Source organism: Schistocerca serialis, chromosome 7 (assembly GCF_023864345.2).
Source record: "Schistocerca serialis cubense isolate TAMUIC-IGC-003099 chromosome 7, iqSchSeri2.2, whole genome shotgun sequence".
NCBI lineage: Eukaryota > Metazoa > Arthropoda > Insecta > Orthoptera > Acrididae > Schistocerca > Schistocerca serialis.
Genome location: NC_064644.1, coordinates 60003924 through 60031467, shown reverse-complemented (window position 1 = coordinate 60031467; position 27544 = coordinate 60003924). Strand labels below are relative to the sequence as shown.

The window sequence follows — 27544 nt, the reverse complement described above, 5'->3', positions numbered from 1 at the left end:
TTACTGCTTGCTCAATTTACAGGTTCAATAACATCGGGGATAGTTACAAAATTGTCTCACTCTCTTCGCAACTATCGATCCCTATTTGTCTTTGCTCTCTTATCTCCGGTCTTGTATATTACAAGTTGTGCATAAGTTTTCCCTCAATGTGTTTCATCCCTGCTACCTTCTGAATGTCAAAGAGTTCTTCTAGACAATTTCATCAAAACCTTTCTCTAAAGCTATCAATGCTATAAATTTAGGCTTAACTTTCTTCAGTCTTCTGAGGTAAATTGAAGCGTCAGTATTGATTCACGTGTTTCTACCTTTCTGCAGAACCCAAAGTAATCTTCCTTGAGGACGACTTCCACCAGTTTTCCGTTATTCCTGAAATAATTCGTATTTTGCAACAATTACTCGTTACACTGATGGTTCTGTAATATTTTCACGCGTCAGCACCCACCATTTTTGTCATTGGAGTTATTACACTGTTCTTGTAGAAATTTCATGTGTCTCATCTCGACGAAATGTCAGTGTAATACTTCATCTGTGCCATGAATCACCTATAATAATTACTGTAATGGCAGATACGTGTAGCAACATGCAGGTCAACGTCTAATGCTCGACGCTCACTCTGAAAAGCATTCTAGAGAGATATACAACCGAATGGCACTTTTGGCCAGTGTGGTACATGGCACACCGCACCCTTGTCACTCACAAGGGGAACTCCCTATCGCACCCTCCTCAGACTTAGTGGTAAGATGGTCCAGTGGAAGCCCATCAAAAACTGAATACAGGTCAACCATGAAAACAGGACGAAGGTGTAAAAATAAAAGTGCGTGATCCAAGACCAAGAAATGCAATAAACCGTAGACTGAAACAGCAAAGCCGTCGTGGGTAAGTGGTCATGGTGTTGAAGTTCGCCGCGCGGGCTATCCGCGCGGTCTTGGGCGCCATGTCACGACCCGCGCGACTCCCCCGTCGGAGGTTCGAGTCCTCCCCCGGGCATGGGTGTGTGTGTTGTCCTTACTGTAGGTTAGATTAAGTACTGCGTAAGGTTAGGGACCAATGACCTCAGCAGTTTGCTCCCATAAGACCTTACCACAAATTTCCATTTTGTTGGAATTCCTAGCGGACGAGCTGTGTTCAAAACTCGCTTGTGCCACTTATTACTTTTTTCATAACATTACGAACTATCCGTCTCGTCAATGAGATGACTGTTCTCTTTCTGTAATCTTGGCAGTTGTTATGCAATTCATTGGTTATAGTATATGAGTCATGTGGTATGAACGCGTTACCGTCGCAAGTAAATGTGATGAATAGTGAGAGAACGCGAGATACCATATAGGTGTCACACAGAAATGAAAACAACAAATAAACGGTTGTGAACTATGTTACAACAGAAGAAATTAAGAGTGAAGACTTCCAAAACGGAACGGAACTTCAAAAACGTTAAAAACATATGTTTTGACAGAAAACAGAGAAACTGCGTGATTGCGAAATTGTTGCGTTCGTCTGTTGCAGCTAATGTGACAAACTATTATGTTTTCATCATTTCCTTGATAGTGATCACATTCACATTCAAGCAAACAAGTATATCGGTCTACGAGGCATATCTCACTCACTTACCAGTCGTAAGAGGTTCCTATCATATGATACACGTACCGTCACTAACGAAGTGTATGACACAGCATACGTGTTCTACGGTTGAGGTTTCGGTTGACTTGTCGCCTTGTCATCAAATGTTCGCAGTTCTCATTCGAAGGCCTAGGTTTGAAGGACTATAGTTAAAAGCGTGTTTTTGATTTACGAGACACTAGTTGGGACTTGTTACATCGTTTCAGTTTCGGTGACCGTGTATCTAACGAATCACAGATTCAATTCTGATTGTGACAACTTCTATCTTTATATGCTGCCTTTTATAGCAACAGCGACTTTCACTTTTACTTAACCCATTAATGCCCAGCTGCCAACCAAAGTTGATAATGAATTTAATAATTAATGTTGGCAACAATGATAATGTTCTACACAATTTTACTGTTGGAAGCAGTTATAGACATTTTTCTTTGTTCTGTCCATTGTTGTTGTTCTTGAATGCTGGATCTGTTGGCGTGTATGAGTGTTAAAAACCACTTCGGCGAAAAATATACGTACAGGACAATATATGTGTCTGAAGTAAATTTTCTTTGCGGTATTGTAATAAATATACTAAATTATTCGCAGATTTCTTTGGAATTTTGTAAATTTGTTTTTAGCAATAGTTATGCAGAGGAAAATATGTCTGGCATCTTTAGTTCCCACTGAGCACTTGGGCTGTCATTCAGATGTGACGATAATTTATGGACTGTGGACGAAATAATATATCTTCTTGAAGGAGATCGAAGCAGAACAATACGATCAGTTGGTGTCATCCCTCCTTATGAAGCACAAGGTGGAGATAGTGATGAAGATTCCGACTGATCAGATAATGAAGTTCAAGGAAAACCATGTCATCTCCCCGCACGTAGACTAAGGGCACAGGTACAAGTTCAGTTCGAGGAAAATGAACGTTTCGTATTCTGTAAATACAAAGGGAAAGAGAAAGGGCATGTCAAGGCAAAATTTTGCAGTGAGTGACAGAAGTGAGTACGAAGAAGATATTAGAACCCAGCATACATTCAAACTACACTTCCTGCTGCAAAAATTCAAGGAAACAGGAAGTGCACGTCAAGTCAGAGTTTTTCAGTCAAGGGCTAAGAGAGCTAGAAGCTGGGGTTTGCGCAGAAAATCCAACCGCTTCAACTTTTTTAAATTGGAAGGGAAAGAAGAATGGGAGGCTAAGTAAAAATTTTGCAGTGAAAGGAGGAAGCCATGGACAAGAAGCAGCAGAAGACATTGACGATTCCCCAGAGCATCCAGGCCCATCCAAACCCTTGAGTACCAAATCCCATATAAAACCCATCACCTCAACTAGGGACCAAACGCAGAAGCCAAGCTGGAAACTAGAAGAAATGAGTGAGTCTTATAGTCCGCTTTATTAATTTTCTTTCAAATATAATAAAATATCCGCTGGATTCCTTTAAAAAAATTTTCTCTGAGTAATTAATAAATTTTATTGTTTCTCAAACAAATTTATTTGCTTCAGGGAAAGCTAATCGTAAAATTAAATGTTTCCTATGACGAGTTATGCACTGTCCTGGGTATAATGATTCTCTCATGTTATGATAAATTGCCAAATAAAAGAAAGTATTGGCAGGAGGAACCTGATTGCAAAGTAGCTTCAGTTTCGGAATCTATGAGGTGAAACAGATATTAAAAAGTCTTCATCTCTGTTTGTGTGGAGTATTGACATATGTTGCATATAGGGATTTAGGTTATATCGGAAGTTGGAAAATGATCTGTCATATTTTCAGTTTCGAAGGCAAGTTTTTCTTCAAATTTGGAAAGCCTATGTCACCCCAAGAGCAAAACCCTGTCCTTCATCACGATTTCTTTCATTAGATGATAGAAGGCAGGACATGAAAGATAATCTCAACGTCAAATGACAATTTAAGTATAGCAGATGCCACGTATGCAAGAAAGTAACTGTATATATATATATATATATATATATATATATATATATATATATATATATATATATGGCATTGAACACACACACACACACATTATATATATTTTGTGTGTGTGTGTGTGTGTGTGTGTGTGTGTGTGTGTGTGTGTGTGTGTGTGTGTGTGTTCAATGCCAGGTACCACTTCATCCAGATTCTTTTGAGGAGTTTCATAAATTTTGAAATATTTCCAAGCTAAGATTCAAATGAGAATTTTTTAATGGTTCAAAACTGTTTTGACTGTTTAAATGCCTTAAAAAAATAAAGTATGAATGTATAATAAAAACAGTCCGAAGAATGAAAAATGTAGTTATCCGGAAATGTGTTGCATTTGTTACCCAAGTGCCCATTGGCAACTTTAGTTGCCGTCAGTGTTTATGAGTGTATAGGTGAAAATTAAACTCAAATTATGTTTTTCATGTAAACATGTCACAAAACAATAACCTACAACTATATTTAAGCATAAAAACCGAACTTAATAATTTTGGGCACTAATGGACGAATATCGACAGTGTTACATTACAAATGTCCAGAGACTGTCCACGGGCTGCTCAGTCAGGCATAACCTACTGATTGGATGGAGCTTAAAGTATTCATGAACGTAACTGATATGTCTCAATCAAAAAAGGGCTTGTTGCCCTTTCGAGTTTTTCACTATTTAAATGCCATTTGTATGACGCCACTACTGGAAATTTTCAAGTCGTTCTATGTAAGCCATTTTTGACAACATACTGCTAATTCCTTAGGCAGGCTGCTGCAAAATAAAGTACATTTGAATCATTTAACTGCTTTCCAAACCTACGTTTTTCCACCTTCTCACAAACGATGTGACGTAACAGCTGACCCATTTGCTGTTTTGATGCATCCTTCATTTTGTAGACTTGGCATCATGGATGTATGCACAAAATGATGGTGCTTTGGATTGCCGCGTCTGGCAATCGCTACAAAAAAGAATCCGAAAACAAACAACAATGTCGATTCCAGCTGAACGCTGCGGGATGCTAGATACTGAACAATCCACTATTCAGTATGTACACAGAACCGGTAACCACCTGTTAGTTCACAAAGAGTACGATCAGTAAGTACTTGTAGAATAAGTTCTTAATATGATATGAACGATGCGCTTCTAATGTTCTAAGTGAGGTGTGAAGTGAACCGAGCTACCGGTAACGATAGTCTTGGGGAAACTTGTTAAATATCGCCAAGTTACTAAAAGCACCATTATTCCGGGTAATAAGAAACTGCGTAATTTAAAAGTCCACGTTTCTGAGGAGCGCTATGCCTCTCTTACATTTTATCTGGGCATAATTAACACCCGTAGCTCTACTAGATGGAGCTTAATTGCTGCACAGTTACGATTTATAACATTGCAGCCACGTGAATCAGGAAAATTACAGAGTACTTGACTTCGCAACGAAGTAGTTTGATTTGCTGTTCGACTTTTGGTGAGTAAGAAACATCCAATTACTGGTACAGCGACTGCAAAGAAATTTCATAACATCATGATATTACAAAACATTCCTCGCATTTAGTGGGATTTTGGATTATCTCGTAATATGAGAAATTGCTTAACAGGTAAGGTTCAGCAGTGATTAACTAGTGGGCTACTATCTGGGAGAGTTCGTGCAATGACATTTAATCGGGCTTTTTCCGCTAAATCACATTAACCGAATGAACCTAACCTAACCTAACAGCTCCTGGAATGACACGGGCGTTTCCTGCCCTCGACGTTATCCAGTTAAGCTAGTTCTCAGTCTACTCCAATAGCCTCATCTTGCCACCCGTATAACTTTTTTTCTTTTCTTCAGACTTCCGACTGGTTTGATGCGGTCCAACTCGAATTTGTCTCCAGTGCCAATCTCTTTATCTGACATCCATGGCCCTTCACCCATCTTCCTCAGTTAATAGTTCGATTATGTGCAATCTCTGGTTCTGTATACCCCTGCAGCTCTCTCTAATACCGTGGTAATTATTTCCCTATGTCTTAACACAAGCTCTTTCATTCTGTCTCTTCTTGTCAGCGTCCCCACATATTCATTTCCTCGTCGTTTCTGCGGAAAATCTCTTCAAACCTTACGTGATCAGTCCATCAAGTGCTCAACATCCTTCCATAGCGCCACGTCTCAAATGGTTCGATTCTGCTCTTTCCGGATTTTCCCAGAGTCCATGTTTCACAGTCCGTTCAGTGCTGTGCTCTCTGAGAAATTTCTTCTTCAGACTAAGGCTTGTGTTTGATACTATTTTACTTCTTTTTGCGAGGATGCTATCTTTGCTTGTGCTAGTCTGCTATTTACACTAGAGGTCAGAAGTTTTCACCAGTGATAAAAACTTTAAACATCATACAAACTAAACAGACCAACAAAATAAATATTTTCTCTCACTGTCATTAAATACAATACAACACGGCTTAGATTTCAGCCTCTTCAAATTATCCATCCTTTGCCCTTAGAAAATCTGCACAAACTCTTGGCATTCTGGAGATAAGATTGTGTAGTGTTTTTGCAGATATTGCGGTCCAACACGTCTGCAAATTATTCCATATATCTTCAGTGTTAGATGACCTCAATTTTCTGATCTTCCTGTAAAGTTCATCCCATAAGAATTCTATGGGATTTAAGTCCAAATCATATTATTCAGTTCGCCACATTTCTGTTTTCTATTGATATAACCTCTGCAGAATTTAGAAGCATGGTTGGGACCATTGTCCTACTGCAGAACATATCATGACCAGTGAGTCTCCTGCCAGATGGAACTGCGTTGTTCAAATGGCTCTGAGCACTATGGGACTTAATTTCTCAGGTCATCAGTCCCCTAGAACTTAGAACTACTTAAACCTAACCAACCTAAGGACATCACACACATCCATGTCCGAGGCAGGATTCGAACCTGCGACTGTACCGGTCGCGCTGTTCCAAACTGTAGCGCCTAGAACCGCTCGTCTGCAACCGCGCGACCGCTACGGTCGTAAGTTCGAATCCTGCCTCGGGCATGGATGTGTGTGTTGACCTTAGGTTAGTTAGGTTTAAGTAGTTCTAAGTTCTGGGGGACTGATAACCACAGCAGTTAAGTCCCATAGTGCTCAGAGCCATTTGAAACATTTAGAACCGCTCGGCCATCCCGGCCGGCAAAACTGCGTTGTTGATCAGTATCCTACGTTATACTTCTTTAATGTTCATTAAGTCTCACTAGATCATCGACTTCATCACTTGCAAAACGCTCACACCACGACCTACCCTCCACCGTGCTTCACCATTGGCATTACGCACTGACTCTTCATATGTCCTCCACGAAGTCGGCGAACAAATATTCGACGATGGTTTCCAAATACTTCAGATTTAGGTTCATCCATGAATAACACATTGGAATATTGCTCCAAGCTCCAGTTTTTATGTTGCTGTGCCCATTTCAATCTTTTCTCCTTATTTTGTTCGCCTAATAAAGGTTTTTTGACCGTCATGCACCCCTTTAAACCTTGATCACGGAGACGCTTTGCACTGTTGAGGCAGATATTGGAGCTGCCCGCATACTGTTTACTTCGTCGCGAATTTCGCGTTCAGCATGAGTACTCTGATGTTTAATCTATACACATATGAATTGGTGTTACCAGTATGATGTTACTGGGGGCCTTCCAGATCTCCAAACACTTACAATGGCATGAGTTTGCTTGAACCACTGCAGTTTATTAACTACTGTAGATGGTCTGTGCTAACTTAAGTTGCTATTGTACGACTTGAATAGCCGTCCTGATGCGGAGCTACTATTGTAGCATGTTCTTCTGTTCCGATCTCCTGCTTCTCTTGCATTGTGAGATGACATGGTGTGAACCTGATCAGGTATACAAACACACTGCTACATTCATGAAAGGTAGTGTAAACTAATGCGAAATGATACCTACACAGACACCCCAAAGAATGAGACCTATTAGAATGGAACCGTCTAGGCAAAGGCACGTCATTGTTGTTATGGTTACTCATCAGCCTTCCTCTGTGCGAACAACCAGCTAGATACGAAACAGAGGCGCAAAGTCTTTACAAGTTCATACTTGTTTTAGTATTATAAGAGGGTATGATAGAATATTCAAAACGAAATCCGTGTTATAACCACAAATTCATAGTTCGGTGATCTGAAACTTTTGTCCGGCAGTGTATATCCTCCTTGTTTTGTCCATCATACGTAATTTTGTCTCCAAAGTAGCGGATTCTCTTCAGTTAGTCTACACTGTGGTCCCCAGTTTTCATGCTCATTTTGTTGACAATCTCATTTCTGCCATTCCTCTTTACTTCCGTGTTTACTTTGTTGACTCTCAATCCGTAATCCGCCCTCATTAAACTGCTTATTTCAGTCAACGTGTCCTCTACTCCCTCTTTACTTTCACTGACGATAACGATATCTTCAGCGAACATATACCTGGTATCCTTTCACTGTTTATTTCAATCGCATTCTTGAACCTTACTTTTTCTGCCGGCATTGCTTTTTCGATGTTCAGGCTGAACGGCAGAGCAGGAAGACTGCATCACACTCTGTATCCTTTTTAATCGGAGCACTTCGTTCTTGGTCTTCGGTTCTTATTGTTTTCTCACGGTCCTTGTACATACCGTACACTACTCGTCTTTTCCTATAGCTTATTCCCAAATACTAGCGTGAAAATTTTCTTTCGTTGCCAAGATCCTAGCACCACCACAAAAGTGTGCGTCATCTACCTTGGCCAGGTTGCCGGGTGTTTTGTGCGCTGCTATGTGTTACTACCGTTCTAGTGTTGTAGTGGCGGGAGGAGGCATCGTATGATTTTCACACAACTGGTGTAAGACGTGTATATTTCTGTTGTTTATTGTCAAACACAATTTATGAAAGATGTTTATATTTTATTAATAGGATTAAGTAGGAATAATTAATATTTGTCATGTTGGAAATAACTGTGGTAGCAGGGAATGTCTGCACCAAAGTATTGTTGGCAAGAGAGACCGCAAATTGATATAATTTTAAAAAGGGCGGGAGAGACCGCGTATGGATACATTTTAAGAAAAGAGCGGGAAAGACCGCGCATTGATACATTTTGTAATGGTAGGGGACTGTCTGCACCAGAAAGCATTGCTGGCAGGAGAGACCGCACTTTAGCGTTCGTAGGAAGTCAGTAGTAAGCGAGATGTGAAGTGAGTCGGTAGCAGGTCTGAAGCGAGAGGTTGAGAGGAGTAGTGTGCCTGCCACCCACCAGCTATGATTTACAAGAGATTATAAACGGATGTACAGAGACATCAGTTATTATAATAAGAGGAACTAATATTATTGAATTAATTTTTTGAGAAACTCAAGACTACTGAAGGTATGTTAGCGCATTGCTAGTTGTAATATTATTTTAAAAAGTAAGCCGCATTTGAACGTTTGTAAAATCATTTCATTCAGAATATAATTAACTTTTGCCAGCAATATTGCATTTCTAATTATAATCCATCCCAAAAACCGTCAACGTAAAAGAAAAAGTTTAACTATGAATTACGTAATTTCGGTCGAATTAATTAAAGAATAACGTCAGCTTTGGTAATAAGTACAGCCACTTATTATGAAAGCCCACCAGCAGCTAATAGACTATAGTAAAACAGAGTAAGTATATTCATGTCGCAGTTCGATGTAGCAGTAAAAGAGGTAAGGAACAGTTTTGGATTATTGCAGGTAACGATTGAGGGGCACGACGACGACAGATTCTATGTTTCGTCGAAATAATCAGCAAATCAATTTTAACAAGCAGCAATTAAATTTGTATGCGAAGATAGAGAAAGAGAATAAATTTCAAAGGGGAGATTTCATTTGTTATTATTAAGCAAGAGATAGAAATCCTGAGGAAAGGTTTCATAGTTTATTGTAAAAGGGAAGGTTATCATTAACAAAAGAGATATAGAGGAGACGGTTATTGAGTAATAACAAAAGAGGTATAGAGGAGACGGGAAGGTTTCACTGGGGCGGCTCGTTGCCGCTGGCAGGCAGCTACAGAGTGTTTTGTCAGCTACAGACGGCCGCCGCCAGTGCAGCGACCACCATAGCAGCTCCACCGGCAGTGTCCGACTGGCAGGCACAGCCTATATACACTCCTGGAAATTGAAATAAGAACACCGTGAATTCATTGTCCCAGGAAGGGGAAACTTTATTGACACATTCCTGGGGTCAGATACATCACATGATCACACTGACAGAACCACAGGCACATAGACACAGGCAACAGAGCATGCAAAATGTCGGCACTAGTGCAGTGTATATCCACCTTTCGCAGCAATTCAGGCTGCTATTATCCCATGGAGACGATCGTAGAGATGCTGGATGTAGTCCTGTGGAACGGCTTGCCATGCCATTTCCACCTGGCGCCTCAGTTGGACCAGCGTTCGTGCTGGACGTGCAGACCGCGTGAGACGACGCTTCATCCAGTCCCAAACATGCTCAATGGGGGACAGATCCGGAGATCTTGCTGGCCAGGGTAGTTGACTTACACCTTCTAGAGCACGTTGGGTGGCACGGGATACATGCGGACGTGCATTGTCCTGTTGGAACAGCAAGTTCCCTTGCCGGTCTAGGAATGGTAGAACGATGGGTTCGATGACGGTTTGGATGTACCGTGCACTATTCAGTGTCCCCTCGACGATCACCAGTGGTGTACGGCCAGTGTAGGAGATCGCTCCCCACACCATGATGCCGGGTGTTGGCCCTGTGTGCCTTGGTCGTATGCAGTCCTGATTGTGGCGCTCACCTGCACGGCGCCAAACACGCATACGACCATCATTGGCACCAAGGCAGAAGCGACTCTCATCGCTGAAGACGACACGTCTCCATTCGTCCCTCCATTCACGCCTGTCGCGACACCACTGGAGGCGGGCTGCACGATGTTGGGGCGTGAGCGGAAGACGGCCTAACGGTGTGCGGGACCGTAGCCCAGCTTCATGGAGACGGTTGCGAATGGTCCTCGCCGATACCCCAGGAGCAACAGTGTCCCTAATTTGCTGGGAAGTGGCGGTGCGGTCCCCTACGGCACTGCGTAGGATCGTACGGTCTTGGCGTGCATCCGTGCGTCGCTGCGGTCCGGTCCCAGGTCGACGGGCACGTGCACCTTCCGCCGACCACTGGCGACAACATCGATGTACTGTGGAGACCTCACGCCCCACGTGTTGAGCAATTCGGCGGTACGTCCACCCGGCCTCCCGCATGCCCACTATACGCCCTCGCTCAAAGTCCGTCAACTGCACATACGGTTCACGTCCACGCTGTCGCGGCATGCTACCAGTGTTAAAGACTGCGATGGAGCTCCGTATGCCACGGCAAACTGGCTGACACTGACGGCGGCGGTGCACAAATGCTGCGCAGCTAGCGCCATTCGACGGCCAACACCGCGGTTCCTGGTGTGTCCGCTGTGCCGTGCGTGTGATCATTGCTTGTACAGCCCTCTCGCAGTGTCCGGAGCAAGTATGGTCGGTCTGACACACCGGTGTCAATGTGTTCTTTTTTCCATTTCCAGGAGTGTATATGCCAAGGACAGCGTCGACCAGACGGCTCCGTCGGAAGGCCAAACTAGAAGTGCCACCATCAGACAGTGCTCGTGCTGCGTATAACTTCGCATTTCATTAGCCAGCTTGTGTTCCCCCCTCCCCCCGAAAAAAGTTCATGTTTTTGATTCAGCTGTCACACGATATCTGCTTCTCCCACCGCAACTGTTCACAAAACATACCCTTCTAAAGCTTCCTGCAGTGAGATTCGCCAATATCTTTTCTCAGGATCAAGTTTTTCCACACATACTGTCGTCTAAATCAGGTAAATTGTTGTGTGATGAGTCAGGCGGCTTCTTTCGTTTGTTACACCCAAGATACAGAGGCATTACAATACAGAGTAATGTATGGAATAAGCATAAACCCTAATATAGGTATTTGAACAGTGACAGAAAAATCCGTTTACTGTTTAAGATATGGTTCGTATAGGAGGGAAGCAGGTGTAACTAGGCTAGTGCCTCTTTCCGTGATTGGTGCAGGTCCTGGCAGTAGACGCTGAACGTAAGCAGGCGAAGAGATACACCGCTGTTCGATTTCACTGTTAATGAGAAATCACTGGAAACAGTAACTGCCTTAAAATACCAGAGCATAACCATCTGGAGCGACCTGAAGTGGAATGACCGCATGAAACAAATTGTAGGAAAAAGAGTTGTCAGACTGAGTTCTATTGGGAAAATCTGAACTACCAAAGAAGTGCCTTACCAAACACTTCTTCGACCCAGTAGTGAGTAATGTTCATTATACTGGGATCTTCGCCACGTATCTGCGATAGAAGAATAGAAGCGATAGAGACGATCTAACGAAGAGCGGTGCGTTTCGTATCGCTGAGTAACGGCGAGAGCGTTACGGAGACGTTCAACTTCAGTGGCAGACGCTACTACAGAGGCGTTATGCACCGCAGAGAAGTTTACTGCTGAACTTTGGGTAGCGCCGTTCCATGAACAGTTGGGCAACGTATTACCTACTCCGATACACGTCTCGCGAAGTGACCGCGACGAGAAAATTGGACTCACATGTAGCCCTGCAGACGATCAGTATTCTTACGAACGTTTTGTTCATGGAGAACGGAATGGGAAAACATAATGCTGGCCCTTTTTTTCAATTTCAACATTTTGTTCTCACAGGAGAAACAGCCTTTTTTAAATTTTTCGTGAAGTGTTTATTAACAAATCTCTCACAGTTGTTGTACATATGTTTGGCGACTAGTTTCGAACCAACTGATTCATTCTAAAACCTGACCTAATGAGACTGCACTGAAAGTGCCTGATCTTAATAATAAACATCAAAATGGCTTTACAAAGTGATTGCAATGAGTGTCACAATCAACATGTGCCTCCTCAGTTTGATTCTTCCTACATTCCATCAGGCGTGCATGTAGTTGTGGACGGGCTTCATCGCTGTTAGCGAAGTGCTGACTGTACTGATGCCTGTATATTTATTTTTTACAGTCATGGTAAGGACTATGAGCCGTTGCAGCACAGTTCTGGATGACGTTAAAATTATCTCAAACGATGCGTCTTACGTCTTCTTCCATTCTTCTTAACGGCTCTCTGCTGGATCTTACCATTCAACTGTTCTGAAACAACCAATATGGGTGTGTGCTTACTATCGCTAAATAACTGTGAGCCATGAGTGGCTCGTGTTCCCGCCATCATGTATTCTACGCTCTGTTCTTTTAACGTACTCCCACCTCACTACGTTAATTTAAATTACTGGTGTCACTGAGTTACTGCTTTGCCTGACCGTGAGCGGCGTTAGCAGCGCGTATCGATATATCCCCTCTCGTAGTATCCTTGCTTGACTGCTATTACTTCCCAGTCATTGTCTGTCGTAAGCAACTTCGGTCGCGAGTTCGGGCGGCCAGTCAGTTCGAACGCGTCTGGAGCGCAGTCCGGACCTGCCAGTCGGCAGTTGCAATGCGGCACTAGGGCAGTTGGGTTGGAGCAGCAGAGAGGTCTGCGTCGAAATGGCTCGCCCGACCATTGCCGCCACGCGTCACTTGAGCCGGGCCACGGTCTTGGTGGATCGTCTGTCGGTCGTCCTACCGGACGACGCGATTTGGCTCGCCGATCGTTCATGAGTCGTGTGTGTGTGTGTGTGTGTGTGTGTGTGTGTGTGTGTGCGCGCGCATCGATTCCCGATTTGTCTTCGTGCGTGCTTAGTTAGCGTTGAGTGTCGTTCAAGTATTCGTGCAAGTGTTTGTCAAACTGTGTGTGTACTTGGTGTCATTCCCATATACTTGTTTTATATGTTGTCGGCGTACTGAAAGTGACTCGGTCGTTTGCTGCGGACCATGGAGGATATCCCCGTACGGCGCAATCGGCTGGGTCCGCTGGTGGTCCCTGCGCAGTGTCGGAGCGTGTGTGGAGGTGTCCAATCGCTGCGAGCTTCGTGGCTCACCAACCCAGGACGTCAAAGTAGAGTAGTGGTTTAAACTACCCAAGCCACGTCCATTCACGTTGTGGTGGTTCGTTTCGGTGGTTCGCTGTTGGGGAGGTTTCCTGTGAGCAACACAGAGCGCTTATATTGCTGAAATTTAGCCGCTATGCGGTGTAATTAACTATGTTGGTTGACTACAATTTGAGTGCACCAGCGGAATTTTCTGCCTTGTTGCCGTTAGTGTTCTGGTTACCTGCCCTGGCCACTGACGTAAATTCAGGCACCCTGTTGTCGCTGTCCAACATGGTGTATAGTTTTGACAGGTAATACGTTCTTCATAGAGAATTATCACGTTCGTAAACTTTTTTGTTTGAGTTCTCATGTACTGATTGGTGGCAAGCAAGTCGTTGTCGGTCGGTCCGTGGCTGTCCCCAGGCTGGGTTCCGACGGATTAAGTGTAGTTCGGCTCACCACCTGTCTCACCTAAGTGAACGAGGGCAGACCGACCTCCCTGAAGGCTTCTGAGTGCCGTTTTCTTTATTCTTCTTCTCACTGGTGTTTAATTGTCTGTTTATAATCTACACTCCTCGAAATGGAAAAAAGAACACATTGACACCGGTGTGTCAGACCCACCATACTTGCTCCGGACACTGCGAGAGGGCTGTACAAGCAATGATCACACGCACGGCACAGCGGACACACCAGGAACCGCGGTGTTGGCCGTCGAATGGCGCTAGCTGCGCAGCGTTTGTGCACCGCCCCCGTCAGTGTCAGCCAGTTTGCCGTGGCATACGGAGCTCCATCGCAGTCTTTAACACTGGTAGCATGCCGCGACAGCGTGGACGTGAACCGTATGTGCAGTTGGCGGACTTTGAGCGAGGGCGTATAGTGGGCATGCGGGAGGCCGGGTGGACGTACCGCCGAATTGCTCAACACGTGGGGCGTGAGGTCTCCACAGTACATCGATGTTGTCGCCAGTGGTCGGCGGAAGGTGCACGTGCCCGTCGACCTGGGACCGGACCGCAGCGACGCACGGATGCACGCCAAGACCGTACGATCCTACGCAGTGCCGTAGGGGACCGCACCGCCACTTCCCAGCAAATTAGGGACACTGTTGCTCCTGGGGTATCGGCGAGGACCATTCGCAACCGTCTCCATGAAGCTGGGCTACGGTCCCGCACAACGTTAGGCCGTCTTCCGCTCACCCCCCAACATCGTGCAGCCCGCCTCCAGTGGTGTCGCGACAGGCGTGAATGGAGGGACGAATGGAGACGTGTCGTCTTCAGCGATGAGAGTCGCTTCTGCCTTGGTGCCAATGATGGTCGTATGCGTGTTTGGCGCCGTGCAGGTGAGCGCCACAATCAGGACTGCATACGACCGAGGCACACAGGGCCAACACCCGGCATCATGGTGTGGGGAGCGATCTCCTACACTGGCCGTACACCACTGGTGATCGTCGAGGGGACACTGAATAGTGCACGGTACATCCAAACCGTCATCGAACCCATCGTTCTACCATTCCTAGACCGGCAAGGGAACTTGCTGTTCCAACAGGACAATGCACGTCCGCATGTATCCCGTGCCACCCAACGTGCTCTAGAAGGTGTAAGTCAACTACCCTGGCCAGCAAGATCTCCGGATCTGTCCCCCATTGAGCATGTTTGGGACTGGATGAAGCGTCGTCTCACGCGGTCTGCACGTCCAGCACGAACGCTGGTCCAACTGAGGCGCCAGGTGGAAATGGCATGGCAAGCCGTTCCACAGGACTACATCCAGCATCTCTACGATCGTCTCCATGGGAGAATAGCAGCCTGCATTGCTGCGAAAGGTGGATATACACTGCGCTAGTGCCGACATTGTGCATGCTCTGTTGCCTGTGTCTATGTGCCTGTGGTTCTGTCAGTGTGATCATGTGATGTATCTGACCCCAGGAATGTGTCAATAAAGTTTCCCCTTCCTGGGACAATGAATTCACGGTGTTCTTATTTCAATTTCCAGGAGTGTATTATAGCCAATGATTTAAAGATTCTTGTTGGACTTTATGTATTTTTGGATTTTGGAAAATCAGTTGTGGGCCTTAAGCCGCTTAAAACCTTATTCTTGAAATTACCCTTTAAGCAAACGTATTGCGGTCTTCTGCCTTAAAAAAATATGGTAATATATTTTAAAATTTAATTATGGGCCTCAGCCGCTTTTATTGCACCTTGCATATGTTTCTTCTCTCTACTTTTGCCTTGAGGCCTTCCAGCCTAGCTATGGTACCATATATATTTTAATTATTTTATTTGCTATTTTAACTGCATTTTTATTTTGACTTTTAAGATTTCTTATTTGGAGGCCGTCAGCCGTGAAATAATTGCCTTTTTGAAACTCGAAGTTCTAAAGGTTCGGCTATGTGCAGTTTTGGTTTAAAGGAGTTAGTAAATTATAATAAATTACAATTTTGAGTGAACCTGGTCGACACCTTGTTGGGCCCTTTCCACAATCCTAATCACCTGTTCTGCCCTGCGGGTTTAGCGGGCGTTTGAAACTGAAGTCAAAATTCAGATAAACTACTCTATATCCTGGCGTATCAAACACACACTCGAAGGACAAGTCCCTTACAAGTAGTTCTTATCGTTAATAAATTGACTTTAGAGTTCTTTCACAAACCTCGTATGTCATTCTCATGGACAACCTGTCGTGACTTCAGCGTTAAGCAAGAACCGCCGTTGTGGCCAAAGATGGGCCAATCGGCACCGGCCGACCGCCGTGCCGTGCATCACCCAACGGCGTCATCTGGGCGCGGTATGGAGGGCTGGCAGTCGGCACACCGCATCCCCAACTGTTGCCGAGTTAGCAGACCTGAAACCAGGACAGTAAGAATGGCAACATCGGCCGTAATGTCACCTGTCTTTTTTATTGCATTGTAGATATAGATTTCAACTGACGTGTAGCTGTCGTCAGTGCGTTGCGAGTAGTCAAGTAGGCTGAATGTAATTACGAGGACCGTTTTTTTCTCGGAACATTTTTATTGTTAAGAGTCAGAATTTGGTGACAATATACATCAACATGTCTTGTCCAGGTCCTATTTTTCTACGTAATCTGTCACATTCTAAGGCCGAACGCCAACGTTATGGAAGAATATCTGTTCCCTGCTGGTAAAAGCTCTTGTCCTGTAGGCGCAGCCATGTTTTCACTGCACGACTGACACTCTCGTCATCTTCAAAGTGTGTTCCCCATAGAGGATCTTTAACCGGACCAAAGAGAAGGAAGTCAGAGGATGCCAGGTCCGGACTGTATGGTGGATGAGGCAAAGATGTCCAACCCAATATGGCGATGTGTTCCCGGGTTCTCAGACTTGTGTGTGGGCGTGCATTATCTTGTTGGAGCAAGATTTCTGCTGGATTCTTGTGCGATCAAACACGTCGGAAACGGTTCTTGAGTTTATTCAGATTCTTCACTTATGCCTCTGAATTGATGGTTGACCCTCTTGGCCTGACATCCGCGAGAATGACGCCACTGCAATCCCAGACGACTATCACCATGACTTTTCCGGCAGAGGGGGTTGTCTTGACATTCCTCTTTTGTGTTGAATGAGGATGATGCCACTCCATAGACTGGCTTTTTGTTTCCGGTGCAAAATGGTGCACCCAGCTTTCGTGCCCCGTAAGGATCCGTGACAGAAAGGCCTCTCCGTCGGTGTCAAAACGCTCCAACAATTCAGATGAAATTGCCTTTCTTTTAATCTTGTGGTCCGCTGTAAACATTCGTGGAAGCCATCGTGAGCACCTATTTGAATATCCGAGAGTCTCGATCATTGTAGACGCATTTCCCCCTGACCGACAACTATAGAGCCAATTGCCGAGTTGTGGCGCGCCGGTCGGTATGAATAATGCATTCTCACGACTCAGCATGTCTGGAGCAGTGGCTGTGACAGGACGTCCTGAGCGTGACTGGTTATGGAGCTCTGTTTCTGCATTTCCTGTGGCTGCAACTTTCTTTATCCATCGCCCAACTGTACTGCTATCAACTGCAAGATCGCAACACACGCACACAAACGTTTATGGATGTTCACCACGGTTTCCTTTTCTGCACACAAGAATTCAATAACAGTCGTATGTAGACGCCATTTTGACACTGTACTATGGCTCTGCCATCTGCGGGAACGGTTAGAAACTTCACCGGCGCACAGCACAAACATCAAATGTAAAGCACCAACAAGGACGTTTGTCTATGTATATTAATGAGTTTTAAAAAAAATGTGGGGCATTACTTATTGATCGACCCTCGTATAATGACACACAATCCAATCTAACTCAGTCATGTACAGGCATTAGTCCAACGTTGATGTGACAAGCTTCTTAAACTTCATTCAGTAAGAAATAGTAAAAACAGAGGCTTAAGAAAAATATTTGACACAGTACCGCAATGCAGCTTACTAACGAAGGAACGAGCATATGGAATAGATTCTCAGATGTGTGAGTGACGAAGACTTGTAAAGTTATAGAGCCAAGTATGTTATCCTTGACAGCGAATGTTCATCAGCGACAAAGGTATTGTCAGTAGTGCCGCAGAGAAGTGTGATAGGATCACTATTATTTTCTATGTACATAAATGAACTGCTGGGCAGGACGGGCAACAGACTACGGTTGCCGGCCGGAGTGGCCGAACGGTTCTAGGCGCTACAGTCTGGAGCCGCGCGACCGCTACGGTCGCAGGTTCGAATCATGCCTCGGGCATGTATGTGTGATGTCCTTAGGTTAGTTAGGTTTAAATAGTTCTAAGTTCTAGGAGACTGATGACCTCAGCAGTTAGGTCCCATAGTGCTCAGAGCCATTTTGTAGCGCCTAGAACCGCTCGGCCACCCCGGTCGGCGCAGCCCTCTAGCATGACTGTTTTTCATCATGGCAGACCTAGAAGAAACGGTCACCGAGAATTTTTAAATAAACGTCATGGTCAGTGTTTACAGTATTTACATTATCCTGAATCAGTGGGCCCAAGTTAAGATACGAAAAACACCCCCTAAGCCGTCACAGAATCATTTCCGTTCTACATGACCCCATCCCCTTTTTACGCACGCACGCACGCACGCACGCACGCGCGCGCGTTCGCGCGTTAAACGACGTTTGATAGTCGGTTCACTCCACGCCTTGTACAATCTGTGAAGGGGTACAACAACGACTTGTCGGGCCATATTACGTTCCTTAGCCAGGTATCGTTCAGTTTCTAGGTTGTGTGCCCATTGAAGACGTGTTGCTTTATCACCCAATTCCAAACGTCCATTGCATGCAGTTCCCTTCGCAATGTTCTCTGGGAGACTGGATGAGATGGATCTGCATTGATTGACAGCAGCAATTTCAATTAGGGTAGCATCCGATTCCCATGGACAAGGCGTGATTCTAGCGTTCATACATCCATCTTCAACTTCGGATGGAAAATGGGACTACAGCAGGTCAGTATATGAGAATTAATGGTAACACGTTCAGCCGTGTGTCTAAATCTGCTTATACAAATGCGACCGGTTTCGGTAATCCGCTGTACCATCATGAGGCACCTCTGTTGACAAATATTGGTACTATAACCAACTTTCCATATTGCCATGACGGAGAATAAAAGTCAAACTCAATGTCCGCGGATCTGCTTATGCGTGAAATGCCCAAAACACACGCCACCGAAACCGAACGCATTGAATGAACAAACTTAGAGGTAGGACTGAAGTTGTTAATGTTAATTTACATACAGGCGTGAATCTTCTCGCTTAGGAGCTTCTTGCGACCACTATCCTTACGCCGCTTTAAATGGCTGCCAATGGTACACCGTTAGCTAAAGACACGCTAGCCGTTCCGGGTTGAGACACGGACAAAGTGGGCAACTTCATTCACGGTATGATTTTGATCTCGCCCAAACCCGCCACCTCCTTTCTACCATTTTGTCACGCCTCCGCGTCGGCTCATATTACTGCTCTGAATCTGTACAACCACAGTACATACGTATGACTTTACTGTCATGACATATGTCAGCAGTGGGAGACCAGATGATCTCCTGGTATCATTTCTACACCCTCCTAAAGCGATAGGTGTGCTCTCTCAACGGTGTCACCAATTTTTTTTCTGTTAACTTAAAGGCACTGCACACTGTTTTGCGCATTTCTCTGACAAATACAGGGTCTCCGGGCTAGAGCTATACAAACACATTTGTTTATATTTCAGTACCTATTAAGGTTCATAATTTTACTTGCGCAACATTGCAGACAGAAGCTCAATATTTTATGCATGTTGGTGCAGTTCAATGTGGGAACCGTGTGTAGCTCGACAGATACGGGAGCGGTACTCCACTTCTCGCCACGTATTGATAAACGTGACGGGTGTTACGGCCTGTACTGCGGTGTAGATACCGTTGTCTCAAGTCTACCAGACCTCGAAGCCTTGTTCTGCACACAGTCCCCTTGCTAAAATCCCTTGCATTGAAATCCAGAGGAGTCAGATCGGGCGATCGAGGGGCCCAAACAGTGTTTTTAGCAGACCTGTAGCTTCTAAGCGTTCTCTCAGTAAATCGAAGTCTTTGGTCTGCTTTCCCCACAGCATTATTTATGTGATCGTCCCAATTTAAGTTATTCGTAATTCTAATTCCTAAGTATTTGGTAGAATTTACAACCTTTAGATTTGCGTGGTTTATCGTGTAACCGTAATTTAATGGATTTCTCTTAGTAGTTATGTAGATGGCTTTACATTTTCCATTATTTAGAGTTAGTTGCCATTTTTCGCATTATACAAAAAAAATGGTTCAAATGGCTCTGAGCACTATGGGACTTAACATCCATGGTCATCAGTCCCCTAGAACTTAGAACTACTTAAACCTAACTAACCTAAGGACAGCACACAACACACAGTCATCACGAGGCACTCATTATACAGATACGTTATCTAGATCATTTTGCAATTGGTTTTGATTATCTGATGACTTTACAAGGCAGTAAGTGACAGCATTATCCACAATCAATCTAAGATGGCTGCTCAGGTTGTCTCTTATGTCATTTATGTACATCGGGAACGGTAAAGAGCCTGTAACACGTCCTTGGGCAACGCCAGATATTACTTCTGTTTTACTCGAAGTCTTTCCGTCAATTTGTGATAGCAAACCCGAATCCAGTTGCACAACTGAGGCGGTATTCCGTAGGCACGCAATCCGATTAGAATGCGTTTTGGAGTGAGGAACAGTGTCAAAAGCCTTCTGGAAATCCGAAAGTATGGGATCGATTTGGCATCTCCTATCCTCCATTGCTAAGTGAGAACAAAGAGCTAGTTGTGTTTCGCAAGAACGACATTTTCTGAGTCCGTGCCATTTGTCAATAAATTGTTCTTCAATGTTAATTTCGAATACAGTGTATGTACCAAAATCCTGCTTCAAATCGACATTCTTGATATGGTTCTGTAATTCAGCAGATTACTCCTGTTTCCTGTCTTGGGTACTAGTGTGACTTGTGCAACTTCCCTGTTCTTAGGTATGGATCTTTCGACGAGCCAGCGGTTACATATGATTGCTAAGTATGGAGTTATTTTATCAGAAGACTCTCCAAGCAACTTGACTGCTTTTCATTCTGGACCGCAGGCCTTGCCTTTATGAATTGATTTAAGTTGATTAATTTCACCGAGGATATCTGCTTCTAAGTTACTCATGTTGGTAGTTGTTCTTGATTCGATTTCTGGAGTATTTACTTCGTCGTCTCTGGTGAACGAATTTCGGGAAAGCACGTTTAATAATTCTGGTGGCAGTGTCACCAGTGACATCAGTGTTGTTACCGCGCATTGAAGGTAGATCGGACTTCCGGACTGCAGACTCCTAACTAAGGTACGAGCATATGGGATTGGTTCCCAAGTATGTGAGTGGCTCGAAGACTTCTTAAGTAATGGAACCCAGTACGTTGTCCTCGATGGTTAGTCTTCATCGGAAGTGAATCATCTGGAGTGCCCCAGGGAAGTGTGGTAGGTCCGCTGTTGTTTTCTATCTACATAAATGATCTTTTGGATAGGGTGGATAGCAATGTGCGGCCGTTTGCTGATGATGCTGTGGTGCACGGGAAGGTGTAGTCGTTGACTGACTGTAGGAGGATACAAGATGACTTGGACAGGATTTGTGATTGGTGTAAAGAATGGCAGCTAACTCTAAATATACATAAACGTAAATTAATGCAGATGAATAGGAAAAAGAATCCCGTAATGTTCGAATACTCCATTAGTAGTGTAGCGCTTGACACAGTCACGTCGATTAAATATTTGGGCGTAACATTGCAGAGCAATTTGAAGTGGGACAAGAATGTAATGGCAGTTGTGTGGAAGGCGGATAGTCGTCTTAGGTTCATTGGTAGAATTTTGGGAAGATGTGGTTCACCTGTAAAGGAGACCGCTTATAAAACACTAACACGACCTATTCTTGAGTAATGCTCGAGCGTTTGGGATCCCTATCAGGTCGGATTGAGGGAGAACATAGAAGCAATTCAGAGTCGGGCTGCTAGATTTGTTATTGGTAGGTTTGATCATCACGCGAGTGTTACGGAAATGCTTCAGGAACTCGGGTGGGAGTCTCTAGAGGAAAGGAGGCGTTCTCTTCGTGAATCGCTACTGAGGAAATTTAGAGAACCAGCACTTGGGGCTGACTACAGTACGATTTTACTGCCGCCAACTTACATTTCGCGGAAAGACCACAAAGATAAAATAAGAGAGATTAGGGCTCTTACAGAGGCATATAGGCAGTCATTTTTCACTCGTTTTGTTTGGGAGTGGAACAGGGAGAGAAGATGCTAGTTCTGGTACGAGGTACCCTCCACCGCGCACCATATGGTGGATTGCGGAGTATGTATGTAGATGAAAATGTAGATGTACTGACTGCGCCTTGTTGCTAGTGTAAGATTTTTGTAAGGTGGAGTTGGTATTGTTGTGTCCATCGCCTGCAGCTTATGTTTTACTCTGCAGGAACCTCACACTGCAGCAGCCTTTGTGTGGCGTCTAATACAGACGCGGCCCACCGCACTTCTTTCCACGACACCGGCCGAAGAGTCGAGTGGAGCTGCGCTGCAGAGGCGGTAGTCGAGTAATCCGGGCCGGGAAAGCTGCTGACCTCGGAGCCACTGGTATGCAAACGGACGGTGCGGCCATTACACCGGCTGCTCCGGGCGCCGTGTCTTCGGCGTCGCTGATGGCAGGAGAGGTCGTAAACGCTGCTAGCGTACTTGGCGCACCTGTCGCGGAGAAGGTGTTTGCTATTTGCTGTGACGAAACTCTAAAAGCCAAAGTTTACAGCGTGGTACAGTCAAGGAAGAAGGCGCATCGGCACGACACTGAAATTCAATGTCCGTTGTTCTCATTAACACTCAGCCCTCACTGATCTTCCTATGAGGCCATAATCAGTTCACTGACTCACTGCCATACAAAATTTGCTGCAGTTCTCTATCTCAACGAAGGAAGATGCTACCGACCGGTTCTTGACTATTTTTAGCTGCCCGTTATTCTTATCGAATCACATGCAATGACTTGCATGCCGAAAAATTCGTCTTTCGTTTCTCCCTACATACATTTCCCTGTTAAATTCAACTGCAATAATTTTTTTGCCTTCTACCACTCGCTCCAAACGGTTTTTCCATTACTTACTTTTTCCATTACTTACCTGTACTGTTGCATTTTACCATTTACAACTTATGTGTTGCTGTAGTATCTGTCTAATTAAGTGCAGTCTTTTCGCAATAAAATTGTCAGTCCTCTCAGTATTCCAGGTGTTCATGTATTGTACCACACGTGTACTGAAATGAGCTGCATGTTTTAAAAATCGTCCCATATACTACGTACACGAAAATGAAGCAGTACTTGAGAAGAGAATGAGAGTTGGTTGTACCCTGTCACCGATGTTATTCAATTCATACACTGAGGAAGCAGTAAAGGAAACCAAAGAAAAAAAAAGTCTGAAAAAGGAATTAAAGTTCGAGGAGCAAAAATAAAGACTTAAACGTCTGCCTCGACATTGTAGTTCTGTCAGTGCTGTTCGAGTGTCTTCAGAGAACGTTGTAAGGTATTATCAACAAGAAGAAACATGGATAGTGGAAAGTAGCACAATTAAATCAGGCGACGCTGAGGGAATTATATTAGGGAAAGAGGCACCAAAAGTAGTAAAGCAAAAAAAGCGAGTCTGAAAAAGAGATATTTGTTAACATTGAATATAGGTTTAAGTTTTATTTTGCAGTATCTGTGTTTTACGTTGTACTATGCAATGCCCTGCAGACATGCATGCATATCCGGAGGACACTGCTTAGTACGCTGTGAGACACAGACACTGCAAAATAGTGTTGGATGCCAAAAACGGCCGCGAAAATAACAAATGAGTCTTTCCCAGGCGGTAATCACAACAACTGTAAGACTGCAGGACGTGGTCACACGGTGACGTAAGGGAGTTTCTGTCCGTACAGGAGGCGCGCTCAGGCTGCCGAATTTGTTAAAGGGACAGCTCGCTTAAAGCGGGAAATCGGGATTCGAATCCCGGTCTGACACAAATTTTCACATGTTGACAATAAACTGCGCAGTGAAAAGTCTAATCTTATTTGCAGTTGCGAACACATTTCTTCTATTCTTCTATAAATGTAACTGCTAGGACGTTTTTATGAAGGCGTGTGCTGTGCAGCATAGTACGGAAGTGAAATGTAGACGATAAACAATTTAAATAAGAAAGTGAGATGCTACAGATGTTACTACAGGCCATTAAAATTGCTACACCACGGAGATGACGTGCTACAGATGCGAAATTTAACCAACAGCAAAGACGATGCTGTGATATCCAAATGATTAGCTTTTCAGAGCATTCACACAAAGTTGGCGCCAGTGGTGACACCTACAACGTGTTGACATAAGGAAAGTTTCCAAATGATTTCTCATACACAAACATCAGTTGCCTGGTGAAACGTTGTTGTGATGCCTCGTGTAGGGAGGAGCAATGCGTACCATCACGTTTCCGACTTTGATAAAGGTCGGATTGTAGCCTATCGCGATTTCGGTTTATCGTATCGCGACATTGCTGCTCGCGTTGGTCGAGATCCAATGACTGTTAGCAGAATATGGAATCTGTGGGTTCAGGAGGGTAATACGGAACGCCGTGTTGGATCCCAACGGCCTCGTATCACTGGCAGTCGAGATGACAGGCATCTTATCTGCATGGCTGTAATGGATCGTGCAGCCACGTCTCGATCCCTGAGTCAACAGATGGGAACGTTTGCAAGACAACAACCATCTGCACGAGCAGTTCGACGACGTTAGCAGCAGCATGGACTATCAGCTCGGAGACCATGGATGCGGTTACCCTTGACGCTGCATCACAGACAGGAGCGCCTGCGATGGTGTACTCAACGACGAACCTGGGTGCAAGAATGGCAAAATGTCATTTTTTCGGATTAATCCAGTTTCTGTTTACAGCATCATGATGGTCGCATCAGTGTTTGGCGACATCGCGGTGAACGCACATTGCAAGTGTCTATTCGTCATCGCCATACTGGCGTGTCACCCGGCGTGATTGTATTGGGTGCCATTGATTACACGTCTCGCTCACCTCTTGGTCGCATTGACGGCAATTTGAACAGTGGACGTTACATTTTAGATGTGTTACGACCCGTGGCTCTACCCTTCATTCGATCCCTGTGAAACACTACATTTCAGCAGGATAATGCACGACCGCATGTTGCAGGTCCTGTACGGGCCTTTCTGGATACAGAAAATGTTCGACTGCTGCCCTGGCCAGCAATTCTCCAGATCTCTCACCAATTGAAAACGTGTGGTCAATGGTGGCCGAGCAATTGGCTCGTCACAATACGCCAGTCACTACTCTTGATGAACTGTGGTATCGTGTTGAAGCTGCATGGGCAGCTGTACCTGTACACGCCATCCAAGCTGTGTTTGACTCAATGCCCAGGCGTATCAAGGCCGTTATTACGGCCAGAGGTAGTTGTTCTGGGTACTGATTTCTCAGGATCTATGCCACCAAATTGCGAGAAAATGTAATTGCATGTCAGTTCTAGTATAATATATTTGTCCAATGAATATGAAGGGGCTCTGACAAATTTTGCAGAATAAACTGACCTCGCGAGCAGCATCAAAACAGTTTCCGGATTGAAGACAACAACGTCAGATTCCTTACAGGGGTAGCACTAGTTGAAACTAAACAAAAAAAACACACCAAAAGTACTTGTCTGGAATCAAATACTTTTTGAGATATGGGCCATTGTGTCCTGTGGGATCCATCGGTTTGTTGTTGATACCGGAGGTCCTCACTCTTGTTACGACCAGATTAAGCTACTTTCGTGCAGCCATGACTGCGGATTGTTTGACTGCTCTGGGAGAAGGCCCATCAAAGTAGAACATATGAAATACTGGTCCACATTATTACATAAATAAGTAAAATATTTATTTAACTTTGACCCAGTTCTTTGGCACAGGATTTACAATTTTCAGTGACTATGAAAGCATTACTTTATGCAATACTTAACAAACTGTTCCCTTGAGGTGCAATGTTCAACATTTACTAAATCACAAGTTCATCAGAAACTTTAACAACTCGTTGGTCCTACACTGGGAAGCTGACTCTGTAGCTGTGTTATCGAATTGGTGCGTCGCTCTTGTACGCTCAACACTGTACTGACCTCAGGGTGAAGCCGCTCCTATACTGGGAGGAAGGGCGTGTCTTCTGGAGTGTCGCAGATTGCAGCGAGCCCTCGCTAATGGCTGTTGTATGGATTCGTGTTGCCGATTTTGGTGTGACTCTGCGATCTCTGGAAGATACTACACTTACTACTCCTTTATACTCGTCCTTCGTCCTTCTTTCTAACAGAAGAACTCGTGCGAAAACACCTGGCTGTCCCGGTTTTTGGTCTCACGCCTGGGTGTGGAATGCACGAATGCCTTTAAATGTTCCCCATAGCCATATGTCCGCAGCTCGTGGTCTAGTGGCTAGCATTGCTACCTCTGGATCGATTCCCGGCCGGGTTGGGGATTTTCTGTGCCCGGGGACTGGATGTTTGTGTTGTCCCCATTATTCCATCATCATGCATGAATGTGTCTGGATTGGACTGTGTATAGATTAATGATGTCGCGGGCACTGTTAACCACGCAGTTGAGCGCCCTGCAAACCAAACCCACATAGCCATAAATGCAAGCGATGAAGTCAGATGAAAGGGAAGGCCATCCTACTGCACCTCCTCGATCAATCCATAGCTTATTAAACGATTGTGTTGAGTACTATCGTATGAGGCATAAAAAATGGGGTGATGGCCCCTCTCGCTTAAATCACAGATGTTGTCTCTCTGTGAAGCTAACGTTCCAAAACAGCTCTAATAATTTGTCGCGCAGAAATTGGAGATACATAGCACGTTCAAATTTTTCCAGCAAAGTGTATGTTCTTATTAGTCTATTACCTACAAATTCTGTTCCAGTCGCCTCCTCACGTGCCTCTGTATGTGCAGGCTTATCTCAGGAACTGTTGTAGGGATTTTGATTGTGTTTTGACTAACAGATACACTGATTCGCAAGTAAAGTCTTAGTATACAACTGATGACGCTGCAACTACAGTGAAACATGTCTGGGAGAAGAAACAAAATTATGTTTTGCTAAAGGCAGACCCCACCCAAAAACATACGTATTGTTAAAGCAAACACAGACAAAAGAGCTTCAACCTCAAAATGATTATTGCGTCAGTGAGTCTCAGCAACACATCACAGTGCGTGCGTACTATGCTTCGCAAAAAGGGTGCTGCAACACGACCTAAACTTGTGCATCATGCTTGTGTCTTTATTTTATTTGTACCACCTCAGCCAACCTCTGATACATATCGAATCACTCACACATACACACTCTTGATCCGCATTCGGTATTTACAGTAGCTGTAAACATACTACTTAGATCACGACGTACTCCCATCAGTGCCATGAGATGTCACTCCAGATGCCAGTTCTATATGGAACACACAACATACATGCCTCCAGACAACTTTCCTGCCGTGAAATGCTTACATCGCGTAAGTTAAACTTAACATTGTTTTACGAATAATTTTATTTGTGCCCCTCAA

The 27544-nt window shown here is 44.5% G+C and overlaps 1 long non-coding RNA gene across 1 annotated transcript in view; it reads left to right on the top strand.

The window, feature by feature from the left end:
- Positions 1 to 23024, top strand: part of LOC126412815 (uncharacterized) — a 144926-nt gene extending 121902 nt beyond the window's left edge. Inside the window, exon 3 of the long non-coding RNA XR_007575348.1 lies at positions 22423 to 23024. This is a non-coding gene — a long non-coding RNA (uncharacterized LOC126412815). The remainder of the gene's footprint in view (positions 1 to 22422) is intronic.
- The last annotated feature ends 4520 nt before the right edge of the window (positions 23025 to 27544 follow it).